General features: G+C 43.0%; 1 protein-coding gene across 4 annotated transcripts in view; it reads right to left on the bottom strand.

Annotated features, from left to right (window-relative positions):
- SETBP1 (SET binding protein 1) overlaps positions 1 to 14,883 on the bottom strand; it is a 279,898-nt gene that overhangs the window by 71,872 nt on the left and 193,143 nt on the right. The gene's annotated exons all lie outside the window — the stretch shown is intronic.

The following is a 14,883-nucleotide window of genomic DNA, read 5'->3' as shown; positions in this document are numbered from 1 at the left end:
AGGCATTCAGGCAGTGTAAAGGTATCTTTCTCCAGGTCCTACCTAGTATAAATCAGGATGCATCCTTATTGAAATCTTAGCCCTGCCCACAGTTTCTCTCTGCTGAGCCTCATATTTTATGAATCATTGCTATTGCTCTGGAGCTGGTTTCCATGAAGGCTCTCATTTTTAATGTTTTTGCTCCTAATAGACTGGTCACATTTCAACTTTCACTTCCTGTGGCAGGATTTATCAAAAGTATTATGAAGACAAAAAGACCCCATGGGTTTCCAAAGTGTAGATGGTAAGAGTGTTTACTATTATGCTGGAAGAGAAAAAGAAGGGATATAAAAAGTGATTCACAAGGACAAAAGCCAATCTGTTAAGCAGGGGAAGGAGGAAGAGATGCCTTCCACAGACACATCGTGCCATTTTCTTCTTCTACATTCCTTCTCTTCCACATTCTTTGGATGGGATACCGGATACGGTAGATGCAGTATGGCAATTATTACGTTCTTCTGAAACGTGGTAATTGAATAAAACACAGAAGTGTAGAACATCAGGTTGACACATGCTTATAGAAATACATGTGGCTGACCAGTCTTCATGGCAACTGGATTTTTCTTATTTGCGTGAATTTCACAAACTGCATCTTCCTCCTCTTTTTCTTCTTTTTTTTTCTTTCCTATTCAATTTTGCATTATTTTCTAGGACCTTTTAAACCAAGATTATACCCCACTGGCAAATTTTCCTATAGGAGTGTGATAGTCATCAAGAGAACAATGTCATTTGGATGAAATAAGACTCCCTAAGGAACCCCTTAAGAGCTGGAAAATCTATAAAAAGTTCTTACTGAAAGGTAACCCAACTTGTGATCTGGTCTTTTAAAGTAAAATATTAGGGATGCTTTATAGATTTGGGGCATTTCTCATTATGGGAAAGAGAAGATCACTGCTTTCTTAGGCTATCTATATATTTGTGAGGCAGCAATAATTCTTCCAGTGAATTTCATGTTCCCATTGAAATGTTTTTACTTGTTTTAAACAAGGCAAGAATTACAAAATGATACTACGCTGACAAGATCTAAAAATAAAGTTGCTTGGCAATTGTGTTAAAATAAACACTGCTACTAGCTTGATGTAAATAGGAGGGAAACCATATCTTAAAAATTACTTCTATTGCCTCTGGGCATAGTCACCCAGGTGGAGAAATGGCACCTGTTCTTCTTTAAGTCATTTATCAGTTCTGGGGGAAAAAATCTCCAGAGAGCACATTGTTATCTGTAGAGAAGAGGTCAGTACTGCTCTATTTCTGTCTTTGATATCCCTGCATAACTTTGCGGTTGATGCTGGAATAAGAATTACTGACACTCATGCACAATGATGCATTTAAATCTGTTGCAATTAGCTGTTTCTCGCTCTGACACTGACCTTCTGGCATTAGACCTCCCTGCACCTTGGTTTATCCGCCCCATGAAATGAGGGTAAAAATACTGACTTCTCTTGTAAAACCAGTCTGAGATTTACTGCTGAAAAGCACCACGTATAAATTAGGTAGAATATTTAATACCTAATAGCATATGTAAAAAGAGCACAAACTCCACTGGCTTGTCAACTCTCATCGAGAGATGCGCTCCTGTGACATTCACTTCTGACTGAACTTGACTCAAAGTGGCCAGTTTACATGAGACTCCATTGACCACCAGACAGTTTACATCGGTAAAATTTTACTTGGCCTTCAAGGCATCTCTTATCTCCTGAATTAGGAATTATCCCTGGTGGTAAATGTAAAACCTGTCTTTGATGAGGGCATAAGACATAAGGATGATAATTACAGAAGGGATGATGCTTTCTAGTTTCAGTAATGGGTTGGAAAAATGAATATTCTTCTGTGGCAGGGGTCAATACAAAAGGATCATTCATTCGGTCCAATTTAGTGGACTGAACACTATCAGGACAGTACATGAGGGCCAAGCAGCAATGCCAGGACCCCTCCTGCACACTGTCAGGAGCAACAGAAGCTGCCAGTACCATATGCACATGAAAAGAGCTGCCCCTGGTGCAGGAGACCTGCTGATAGGACTATACCAGCCATCTGCATGGCCATCCAGCCACCTCCTCCTGAGGCCATCTCTTCCTGGTGGCTAGCTGAATGGCAGCATCCCTTGGGTGTTTAGTGGCATCACATGGAGTTATACTGTTTAGTGGCAGATGCTCCCCCTCTCTCCTGTCTTTACCCTGTAACATTTGCCTGTGTTTCACATAGCAGTGGAGGCAAAGTGCTTAGCGAGTAAGTTTATAGCATTCTTTGTTAAGAATTTACATATAGAGAAGAATTAAACCTAAGAACCTAATGAGATATTTTGTATTTTGATGAAATGGTGTGACCTACCATTGGACTTAGTCCAAGGAGTTTTGTGTGCTAATCTGATGCTAAGCACAAGAAGGACTTCGGGGATACCAACTTCTCTTGGGTGTCTTGCTCACCATTGAAACTGCATGGCTATAATTAACATCAATCATACTGGAGAAATGGAAGACCAAAAGCTATCTGGGGTACTATAGTGCTCAGGATGAGAACCTGTGCTAGCCAGCACTGTCAATGGGGAGTAATTAGGTCTTCTGCAGATCCTAGTAGGACTCTCACATCTCCAGCTACCTTCTGGCACATCTTGCTTAAACACTGAGTGCTGGGTGACTGAGGACTCCAGTATAGATGGAGTAATACTGAGAAACAGGAAAAAAAAAGAGGGGGAGCTGCCAGCACTTTGGCCAGCATTATTGGAGTGAGAAGTAACGTCTCTTCCCTGGAACATTTTAACCAGTGTAAATATATCAATACTATCTACATTTTAAGTAGGCTGCTTCGTGACTCATGATGAACCAGAGGATGCAGCTGCCCTGCTCTGTGCTCAGGTATGGTGTGAAAGTGAAGTAGAAAGTGCTGTCAAGTCATAATAATACACTTCGTTTACAGACCTCATTTCATTTCCAACATTTCAAAGCCTTACCAGTATTAATTAATTAAAATCTTGCAACAGCTCTTTGAGTTGGGCAAGGACTATTATATCATTATATCAGTTGGTAAACATGGAGACCCTGAAGGCTAGATTGAGACTGCCTGCTTTAGGCACTCAATTTATTTGTTGCAACATCTAAAAAAAATAGGTGCTTGGCTCCAGCAGAATGATTCAGATCACTTAAGGCGGGTGCCTATGCAAACTATACAAGCAATGCAGAGATGGATGCCTCTGAAATAGCACCCAAGTGATGTTCACACATTTCTCCATCAACTGAACAGTGAGCTGTGGGTCCTTCATGGGATGATTTAGTGTGGTTGCATGCAGCCACTCAGGTGTAGGCACTAGGAAATATTATTCTCAGGAGTGTGGCTGGGTAAGTGCTTAATTCAAGCCTCAACAGTGGGCAATCCTGCTTACGTGGGAATCAAAATGCAAATTACCCTCTGAAGGGCAAGTACCTGTGTTGTGGGATAAGTTGGGGGAGGAAGCACAAGATATTAATGGTTTGAGCACTTATCCAGAAAATAGAAAACTAGAGATCTAGTCTGTCCAGCCCAAGGGGGTCTGACCCCAGCATTTCCACTTGCCTGGACTATACCAGGCTACAGGTAAGGCTGGAGTGGAGGCATTGCCTCCTCCTGCTGAAGGTCGACCGCTCAACAAACAGAAGTGTAAGATGCAGAAGCTAGAGAGTTTCAGCCCAGTGGAAGGGGAGGCCTTTTGCTTGTAAATCTTCTATTTTAGAGCTCTATGAGATAAATGGCATGAATCGAGTTAGGCCAGGGAACAGACGTTCCCTCGTGCCCCAGGCTTAGCTGGCACTTAGGAATGCCCGGGTGTTTCCACACTGCCAGACTGACCTGTCCCTCTCCTGTACCCTGGTATCCAGGTCCTCCACACTCTGCACTTGTTAGCTGGCCATTAGGGAGCCATTTGTTCCATCCAAGAGGAAAGCTGGGCATGGCCAAGATGACAGTGTGCTCCAGGCTCTGCTCCAGGCACAGTGTGGACATGCACCACACAACTTTGGCTCTTTACCTGGTGCAATATTGCAATGCAAGTCCCCAAACCCCAGTATCCCTCCTGTCACTTCCCAGAGCACACAGGAAGAAGATTGCTGCAGAAAAGCCCCTATTTTGGCACCTGTGTTAGGAAAAAAAACAACCCAGAAATAACTATAATTGTACCCCAGGGCTACAGGGAGATGTTGCCCAGTAGAGATCAGGATCAAGCGCTGTGCAGCATGGATCGGTCTGTCCACTTCAGATGCTCCCAGTTCTCAGCTGTGTGAACACAAGCCAGCCTGTAACAAGCAGTCCAGAGGCATAGACTCTCTTTCTGGTTTGGCCCACAAAAACAGTATAAACATGCCCAAAATTTCTCTTGCTGAGGTGTTCCATGCTAGCTAAACGTCACCTAAAACTGGTCGGTTTGGTCAGGCCGTGACTTAATGAAGTGAGCCCTTTTCAACACCTCAGGAGATATTAGCAGCTCCTCATCCACTTGTGAGTCATGATGGACTGCCAGGAGCTGTCAGTCACTGAACACATGCGAAACGCGAAACCATATGCTTATGTGCTTAAGTTATTCTTAAGTCCAAAACACACTGTCCAGATTTATATACACACTCAGTTTCTCTGGGATGTAGGTTCTTCTTCAGATGAAACAGACTGAGCCATTCCCTGGGACTTAGACACATCCAGTTTGTTCTCACGGGGACTTAAGTTGACTCATGGATGGTCTGAATCACATTCACTGACTTCTTCAAACTATGCAGCATCTCAGAAACAGAGCCGAGAAAAAGACTCAGGAGTCCTGAACCTGGGCTTAAGCTTGATTTATTATTTTTACCTGCTAGAGGTTTCTTTGATCTCAGCAAGACTCTCTCCAGATTAGCAGTAGAGAAGGAGAATGTGGGTTAATGCATCCTGCTCTACCCACTCTTTAACATAAGAGTGGCTCCTATTAACGTTTTAGCAGTTTGTCCTTTTATGCAAGAACTTGCACAGCTGACTTGGCTAAACTTTTAATGGATACGCTTCTAGTGTGGGATAAAATGTTAAGCGCTGCTTATTGTTACTTAGAATTACACACCCAAATGCCATAGCTCCATCCAGAGTTCCCAGGCATCTAGCTGCTTTACCGTCTACCACAGCACACTATATCACAAATAAGATCTTCCTTACCGCCTAAAGTAATGTCATGATGCACTGTAGGAGCCAAAGAATGCTAGGTTTGCAAAATGCATGCATTGCTTCAGATTGCAATGAATTCATTTAAGAGGAGATCAGGCAACAACCATTAATTTCAGTGCAATAGATTTCTCTGCTCTTCTTATTTACTGAGATGTTGTCTCATCAGATTAAATCAATGAAATTACGACAGATCGCCCAGCGTACCGACAACAGCCAATATCTGCCTAGCATCTCGGAGAGGCATCCCTTTATCAAATGTCTCCAGTTTCTGTTCTGCCACATCTCTACCATTCAGTCTGTTTTGTTGGAAATAGAAAAGTTAAAGTTTTCCAATGTACTTGGCTGAGTCAGAAGCTCTTTTGGGCAGTCATGCACAGGCGCACATATTGACTGCCCTGCTAGCAGTAAATTTGGCCCCACCGTGCCAAAGGAGATGTGCTATTGTCCTTGGGTGCACTTCTGGAGGCCACGTGTAGGACGTACACAACTCCACCCTCAGATGAGGTGGGAAACTTGTTCAAAGTGGTTTTGAGGTTTTGTTAAGAAGCAAAACAGGAAATCTGTATGAATCTGGAGTTTAACTATTTTTTTAACTTGTTGCTCTCCCACAGTATTTTTTTTTAAATAGAAAATAAATAAATATCAGAATGACAAACATTCTGCAACTGACCACGCCCCAGTTCTGGGATAAGCCCAAGGTTTTACTGGTGCAGACTAGACTTCAGGCAACAAAGAGAACCTGGAGTAGTCCAGGGATTTTTTCTTTTCTTTTTTAAGCAAACCAGGCAACTCAAAGGCTGTGTCAACTTACTTAAGTGCTCTTTATGCCAACTAATCATAGCTGGCACAGAAAACAATGCTGACTATTGCTCCCTTCCCTGCCTACACTGGAGGCGAGGAAGGCCAAAGACACAGAGCTGAAATGGCAGCTCTGTGCCATCTGGAGAGACTCCGTATCCTCAGCCCGGCTGCTTGGGAGCAGAGGAAGGACCACTGAGTTGCTCCTAAAAATCAGTGAAAAGGACAACGAACACGTCAGTGGGGTGAGGAGCATCAGCACAAGCCTGCCTGCCCCAACACACTGACCCCCATATGCAGTACGGCTACCATTGCTGAGGGCATCTGGTGCCCTTGTCCCTTTTGTCACCAATATTCCCTCTGGTAACTGTGAAAAGCATAAGAGCTGGTTTTATAGCCTTAGTAATGTGGGCCCTCCCCAGCCCTGAGAAAACTACGGTGAAACCATCAAGTCGTCTCAGCGACAGTGCCAAGCAGCCCGGGAACGGGAAAGCCATCACTGCTGGCCTTGATGTGGGACCTAATGGCAAAAACCTCCATCACCAGAACTGCAAACTGCTGTGCTTTGTGGTACATTGCTGATTCACATTCCATGACACTGCTGAGCAAACTCTACCTAGATGTCTCCACAACTCTGTTTCTAGTACTATATAACGCTGGGTTTGGGTCAGATTCTGTGATGAGATATGCTGATGTCATTCACAAAAAACCCTACTAAGACAGAGTTACTGATAGGGATAATACAAATTGGCTGAGCTATATATTGCAATTGGGATCAACCAGGCAAGTTCCTCACAGTTTGCTCCCAGTTTATTTAAGCTGCCTGTGTGTGCTGCATGAGGCACTGGCAATGCTTTTGCTGCTGCTCCAGCATCACTCTGACGTCAGCACTTTTATTTGATTTTCTGTCACTGTTCTTGCAGATTAAATTTCAACCAGTGACCCACGGCTTGATAGCTTATTAGCAAATCCCTCTGAGCTGTCTAGTCCTGCTCTTGCTTAAAAGTTAACTCTGCATTGCACATACTCCCGAAGCCTCCTGAAATCAGCACCTCCCCATGTGAAAGCTCAGTCAGACTCAGTGCTGCTGCAAAAGCCTATGGGGATCCATGCCCAGCTGTATGTTTTCAATGACAAATCACTAACGATTCCTATTATGAGTCCTTGGGTCTTTTCAAGTCTTTGAGGTTGTGTAAAAACTCCTCCATGGTCAGTCAAAGCTTTCCTTTCCCAACCCTCCCCTCAGCCCTTGATCTATAGAGGAATTATTCTGACTTCCTTCTTGGTGAAATCTTAAAACAGGGCATTCTTACTCCTTTTGTTGTTCAGCATCATTATTGCAATCAGGCAGACTAAGGCAGCTGGGATAATGCTCTTTCAGCTTTCTTTTGCTGTGATACATGAATATAAAACTCTTGGTAGGCAGCGGGAATGGAGAAGCTGCCTCAGATCATGCTCTGGAGGTCACAGACCCCAGCTCTCACTTTTGCAGTTGGGTTGGATGGGACACAGGTTGCCCTGAGTGCTTTATGATCCCACTCACCGGCAAAGAGTGAAAGTGTGAAGAGCACAGCTCTTCCTATGCCCAGCTCTGAGTCACAGTGACCAGCAGGTTAATAGTGAAGATAGATACAGCCATTGCTTTGTTTTACTTCCTCCATGCATCTGAGCAGATATCTCACCTTGTACCTAGATTATCAGTGCCTTCAAGCAAGAAATTATATTGTGTATAGTCTAAAGTGAGCTATAGCACACACTTTTCCTTCTAACTCTTCTTAAACTGCTACTTACACAAGTATCCAGACTGTGCACTGTCAAAATCTTAACCCACCCTCTTCCTCCAAGCTAAGAAAATCTCTACAAATGCTGAACCAAGACTGTTTTCAGCACCCGGCAGGTAGAGCACAGACACAAGGACTCTGGTGCGCCCCTGCCGAAGCCACGGATGGGACTTCCCAGCCCCACAACCTCTTTTTGCCTTGACAGAAACTTCACTCCAGAAGTCAACCTCACCGATTTCAATGGGGAGACGCTTGATATATGCTGGGCCGAGATGAGAATCCAGCCGTGATTCTTTATTGCCTTTTAAAGCCAAGAGCCCAGCAGAAGCCAATTGTCTCTGATGCGAAGCTGCTGCACACCCAACATGGAATCTGCACAACTCCATAAACCAGCAGTGGACTAAATAAAAACTTCAAACAAGACATTCTGGCATTGGCCAGAAAGAGCAAAGATAAATAGCTGGGAGCCGCCAAGTTGTGAAGGAAGAACCACTTGACTGTTGGACAGAGAGCAAAGTAAGAGGCAGAAATTAGGAGGGTGCTGGGAGGCTTGTAACACTCCCAAAAAGCAAAGGGGTCACAGCATTTAATTTGATTAATTCATCGCCGGTCCAAAAGACTTTGTACTGAGCCTCAAGCAGCGCAATAAACATACAATCATTAAGAGAGGAAATAAAAGATTGGTTGGGTGGTAAATACTCCAGCTCCCTCTCCCACTCCAGCTTCCCTCTTGTTTCTTCTCTCCTTGGTCAGTGCAAACACTGGAGGCAACACAGTAAGCAAGTGGTAGCATTAAAACAACAACAACAACAAATCTCACTGTATTTCAAATGCCTTGGTCAAAACACTTTCAAGGAAAGCTTTGACTTGCTTTCCCCACCATTTTTGTTTTCCCTCAACAGCCCATTCCTCTAGGAAATGCCGTGGGCAGAATGGAGTAACAGTCATGCTAGCTTGGCTCCTCTCCCCAGGACTTGCAGAAGACTTAGAAAACATCCAACAAGAAGGATGTTTATCCTAAGGGGGCTGGATAATGCTTTTGGAGGTCATTTCAGTAGTTTTGGTTGTACTCCATCCAGGGGCCCAAACAGCTGCTTTGATGAATGTAATTGTATTTACAAATAATGGTATTTTGTAAAGCTCTGATGCTAACTTTTATGGGCCAGATGGTACAGACACTCACCCCGTAACTGTACAGTGCCTGTCCCTCACCACAGGACACAGGAGGAGGGCACAACCCTCCCCACTGACACTGGGGCTGGAAAACTTTTGCAGCTGCTTGAAGCTATGTAGGAGCCTGGGGTGTCTGAGGAAACCACAGCAGAGGCAGAGCTGGGGAAAGGGAGGGTGACTAATACTCCATACATTCTCAGCAAGTGAAGTTCACATCTGGCTCTTCTCCCATCCGCTTCAAGCACTGCCACTGCTCCCACGCTGCATTTGCTGGGCATCACTGTGTATCAGACCTCACCATGGCTCTGTACAGCAGGAAACCACTTTTATCCCCTTTTTCCAGACAGACACTGAGGTTTACTGCAATTTAGATACTTTTCTGCAGTCACATGAGAAAACTATGATATGGAAGATGGGTCTCCAAACCTTGGACCACACATCAGCCTGCCTCTGCATCTATGCACGCAATGCCATATGACACCTAGGTCCCGTTGAGTCAAATGCCACTACTGAAGAAAGCAAGGTGGCTTATACGTGTGTTTGAATTGATATCTAATGAACTTCGTTCATCACCTGATTGTCACTTCTCCTCCCTTGTTCCATTATGTAAAGGTGCATCCATGAGTATATATGCAAGACCCAGCCAGTATAGACATTCATTTTATGTCTCTAAGCTGGTCAGATGAGAAAATGTTCATCAAATATAGTGTTGGACCACTGTTTCCCCTATTACTGAAATAATGTGTTCACTGCAGAATAATGAACCAACTCTGTGATTCTAGAGCTATAAAAAAAAATTATTTGTGGAAAGTATTATTATACAAAAATCAGCAAAGTTTGATTAATAAGGCAGTTGGCTAACCCTATTTGCCTGCGTCATCCATATACATTCAAAAGAACAAATATGCTTACCCACTACTGAAATACAGATCCTTTCTTGGTGTAAAAGTGTGGCTGATTAAGGCTTCATGATAATAGTCCAGAACTGCATATGCTGTTTCTTAAAAACAACCCCAAACAACACCCCCCTCAAACCAAAACAAAACTCATGGTGGCTTTGCCAATATTTCACCATGTTCGTTTTTGCTCATAGCAAGTCCTGTTTTAAATCACACTAATGCATTTGACTTCTGAGAGAGGACGAACCAGATATTTATTCTGTGCTGTGTGGCAACGGCCCATTCCAGCAGGAAACTGAGCCATGGAGGGGAGTTTTGTCAGGGAAGAAATCTCATCTGGATAAATGACACTCCTCAGCAGAGCATGGTTACTTATATGTGTGTTTGTACTGACATCAGATGAATGCTGTTCATTCATTTGATTGTCACTTCTCCTCCCTTCCTCCAGTATTCCTCCTATTCTCCCTTTGGAAGGTTTAATCACCCAATGTAAGGCTTTTTAACAGGAACAAGGGTACTTTAAAGATAAAGACATTGGAAAATAACTTTAAACAAATACAACATACAGTCGTGCATTTAATAAGTGTGACTTGCATATGTACACATGCATGACACAGCCCCTCTTCTCCCACTCAAGTCATAGGGCCAAACACTACTCACTGTGTGATGCACATCCTCCATCTAAAGCTGATACTGACTCCTTCAGAGTTAAACCAGCACCATACAGACTAGCTGAGGAGGAAAGATCAAATCAGAAGAAATTCAGATTGTAGCACTGCTGGATGTTGAGGGGGGAAGGCGTGGGGGGGCTTGTAGGTAAGTTAAGCATTAATTTGTAAAGCATGTTTGTCATGCTAACTACCCAGCATTCGGAGACTGATGATTACTACCTTCCTAATAGCTGCATATGATTAACTTTATATTCCTGTAAATTTGCTGTGCATGGTGTCTGTGCTATATCTGCTGAAACCCATGTACTTATTAGCTGATCTTTGAGCCATGATGCCCAATATGCAAGCAAGGCAATCTTTGCTTGTATAATCATCGCTTAAAAAAAAGAGGCAGAAATACTGTGAGCGTAAAGTAGCATAGACCTTGATTAGTCTCGCTACAAAGAAAAGCAGAAATACAGTCCTGCGTATAGTGACTTTTGACCTCTGTTTCACCCCCAGCTACATCCTGGCCTGCAATGATTGTAACTAGGACATAATCAAACAGGTTGTATACACAAATTGCCATCTTATCTATGCACCTTAAAATGTTAAATGTGCTTTTCCTCATTTGCCCACCTAAGGAAATAGGGAAGAGGTAACCATTCCTGCTTTTTTCCAAGGCACAAGCTATGGCATTGAGACTGCTCATCAGCAATGCAAGTCTCTTCTTCAGCATCACATATGAAAGTGAAGCAGTCAGACACATGACAAAGAGATGTGGAGTTTGCTATGAGGACCTCTTTAAAATACAGCTCTGCTCTCAGTCTCCCCAGCTCAGCTGTGGCACCAATCTGTGGCCTCTCCCTGGGTCCCTCACCTGGGGCTTTAGTAACTACTGGAGAGTAGATGAAAGGATCAGCCATCCAGCTGTGCGCAGTGCCTCAGGTCACAGAGTGCCAGAGGGGCCCCAACAACGTTTTGCAAATGCATGAGGTGTACCTCTGGCTGCAGGGAGTAGAAGGAGGTAGTCAACTGAGTCAATGCTTGGTGCACACAACTTGAAAGTTCAGTTTAGGATGTGCCCAAGTGACAGTATGACTGTGGCAAGGCAGGATCTGAAACACCTTCTGCTGCATCCTTGCCTATAGGCCAGACTAATGCCACTGGACTAGTCTTCTGCATCAGCCAAACAGGAAAGCAGGGTTTAATTAGTTTTGATTAGTCTTTCTAAATGCAAGAGGGTTAGGTGAGCACAAGGGATCTTACAAAAATAGCACTTTCAGAAAAATGCAGCAGGAAGCAACAGGTCATGGGGAGTGGATGGGAAGGAAGGTGGGAAGAGTTATTAATTAGTGTTTATGGAAAGGACTCCAGTTTCTCCAGAACAATGGTGGAGAAACAGACAGTGCACTGGGAGAATAGCCATATGCATTAACACTGCACGTTTAACCCCAAGAGGTCCCAAGAGATGTAAAATGAGCCAAAGCTCACAAGGTCCCCACTAATGAATGGCCAGTGATAGTCCAAGCTGGTGCAGTACAGGGAATGGACGTTTGCTGTGGCCAACCAAGGTGGCTGGTGGCAGTCCCTCAATGGGACACTTTCACTCTTGGTATAGATTTCTTGTGCCAGGACTGCAAACAGCTCCTCCAGAAAGTAAGAGGGACAACTCTTCCCTTGACATCCTAATCTTTCTAGATTGTAAAATCATACATAGGCTTTAAGGTTATATGGCAGGACTATTTTCTACCATATGCATGACCACTACATAGCACCAGAGAACACTGAACTTTTCAGAAATGGCTAAGTGCTGTTACAACACAGATAATAATAATAAAAATAACAACAGTACAATGGCACCTGCACCAGCACACTACACTGAAACAAACTGCAATGCCTGAACGCCAAAGAGCACTAAATGGTTCTCTCATCACTCTTATCACAGATATCTCTACCGAGCATGGGTGGTTTTTGCTCCATATTTCATCTCCAGCAACATACAATGAAGTTGCAAATGGCATTACTGAGCATGCCAAAATGCCCATGCAGTAAAGATAACACTGAAATTGTGATATAAATCTATTTTCAGCTTTCATCTGAATATTCAGGATGTCTCCTCTTATCTCTGTTATATATTATTTTTATATTGTGAAAGATGACAAATACCGAATGGCAAGAGCAACCAGGCTATGGAAATCGCCTCCTGGGACAGAGCTATATGTTCTCATAGGGTTTTTTTTTCTTTTACCTTTTATTTTTATGATTAGTCAATCACTGTTTAGCCACCTCAGTGAAATGCAAGGTGAATTAGGAGAAAGAAGGTCAAGGTTATCATGGAAAAGTTTAATCCCTCCTCAGTGGGAACCAGTTAATAGTTATGGCTAGACTCAAGTGCAGACCTCTGTTGGGAATCCCAGTGAAGGTCAAAGGCAGAGAGGAAAAAAAGCTGCACTGAGATCTTAGACAGTCATAAGCAGACAGTTGTTCCTAGGCTTTAATGAGCAGTCTTGGCTCCAGGCCTTTCTTGGCAGAGCTGTTTAGTTTTAGTATTTTTCCTTGTAGTGCAAGGTATGGCTCTGGTTAGCTGGCTCTGCTTAGCTAACTGCTGATGATTTTTCCATCTAAATAATAGCTTGACAATGAAGAAACCAGTTCATAATCTGTGACTTGATGGATTAGGTCATGGGGAACAATTGTTGTAATCATGTTGTAATCATGAAAAGTAAAAATAAATAAAAATAATAATTTTAGTTTAAATGAGAACCAGTTTTAAAAGTTTAAACAGGAAATCTGATCAAGCTCCTACTGCAAGTTCTACCACTCCATCTTACGTTTTTATCATCATGGACAATAAACTGAAGGAAATTAACATGAAATGGACTTTTTCTTTACCAATTCTATTTCCAAGTCAGCCTGGTGGGGATCATGCCCCTACTTTGGAAACTCATTTGGGTTCAGCAGCGCTGAGAATTTTCTCTTGACAATTTGCTACGCCTAAGGGAAATAAATTTGAAAGTACAGGTTTAGCAAACATCTTCTGTTCAGAAAGCAAAAAGGCTACAAATCCAATTGTTATCAAACTGTGAAATCAGTAACTTCCACTAAAAAACTGAGAAATATTCTTGTTAAAAATTTTGAAGACTTTTAACCCTTGTCTGCTAGGACACAACTTCCTTAATGCAATAGCTACCACAGCACTTGGTGGAGAATAATTTTGTTCTTTGTCAGGCATGTAGCAACCCTGATATAACCAGTGACTGAATTCGGTATTTTTTCCAATATTTCTGGGTGTCTCATTTCTGGATGTCACAATTGTTCTGATATAATATGATATCATGAATGGGAATGTTTTCATGGGATAAGCTCTCATTTTAGACTGCTTTTCATTGCTATAGTCCTCCTGGTCTCAGTGAAGGAAATGGAAATGTCTAGGTGGCTTAAACAGGAGCAGTCTTTGGATCTCAATAAGTTACAAGTCAATAAAAAACTTAAGAGCCTTACATTGGCAGGATATACAAATTCTCTGCTCCCTCTGTGTTCTCAGCTGATTCTCTTTTCATTTTGGAGGTTATGAATTACGTTTCTTTGAAGCTCTTTTTTAGCACATCAGAATCTCATTCACCACTGGTTTGTTCAGTAAAGTTCACCCTTTTCCAGAACTAAGTGTGAAATCTGCTTTGTGATAAATATATGATGGTGCAGGAGCTCTGGGATTGCTCCCAAGCTAAATTCATTTATATTGCAGCAAAACACTTGCCTCTGTGTCATCATGAAAGCAGCTCCCTATTGTAAAGTACAATTCAGTCTCTCAGACAAGATTCAGATTCCTTTTTTTTTCCCCCCTCTGCAGGAGAGAAACAGATGTCCTTAGTAGCCGAAAGGAACTTCCTCCCTCCTCATCTACCCAGCTTATATTTCCAAGTAATGAGTCCTAAAACTCTTCAGAGTCAGTCGGCTAGGGTTTATTGTTTCCATGACACCAGTCCCTTCCCACAGACACTCAATGCTCAGGATAATTACTTTACATGACTCCTGCCAACTGGAAGTGACAGATTTACACTAGGATTGTACCCAGGGTCTCCATATATTCAGCCCAGCTATCACTGTGATGGGTCCCTCTGGATCAGCAGTACACTACACCAGTCATGGGACCCTGACCCAGCTCCACAACTTCCCACGCATCTGGTCCATCCCATCAACAAATGGCTTTTGTACGCTTTGTGGGCCAGAGCAGAGACTCTCTGCTCAGTACTGTGGCTGTTCTCCCAAAGGCTGGGCAACGACTACCACCCCACAACATTAGACACCAATAAGAGGGATGCCTACCTTGCCAACAGGTATTATAATTGCTGCTGTTGCAAAATGCAATGGTGAGATTTTTGG

Source organism: Mycteria americana, assembly GCF_035582795.1.
Source record: "Mycteria americana isolate JAX WOST 10 ecotype Jacksonville Zoo and Gardens chromosome Z unlocalized genomic scaffold, USCA_MyAme_1.0 Scaffold_18, whole genome shotgun sequence".
Taxonomy (NCBI): domain Eukaryota; kingdom Metazoa; phylum Chordata; class Aves; order Ciconiiformes; family Ciconiidae; genus Mycteria; species Mycteria americana.
The sequence above is the reverse complement of the archived record's forward strand: the minus strand, read 5'-3'. Positions and strand labels throughout refer to the sequence as shown.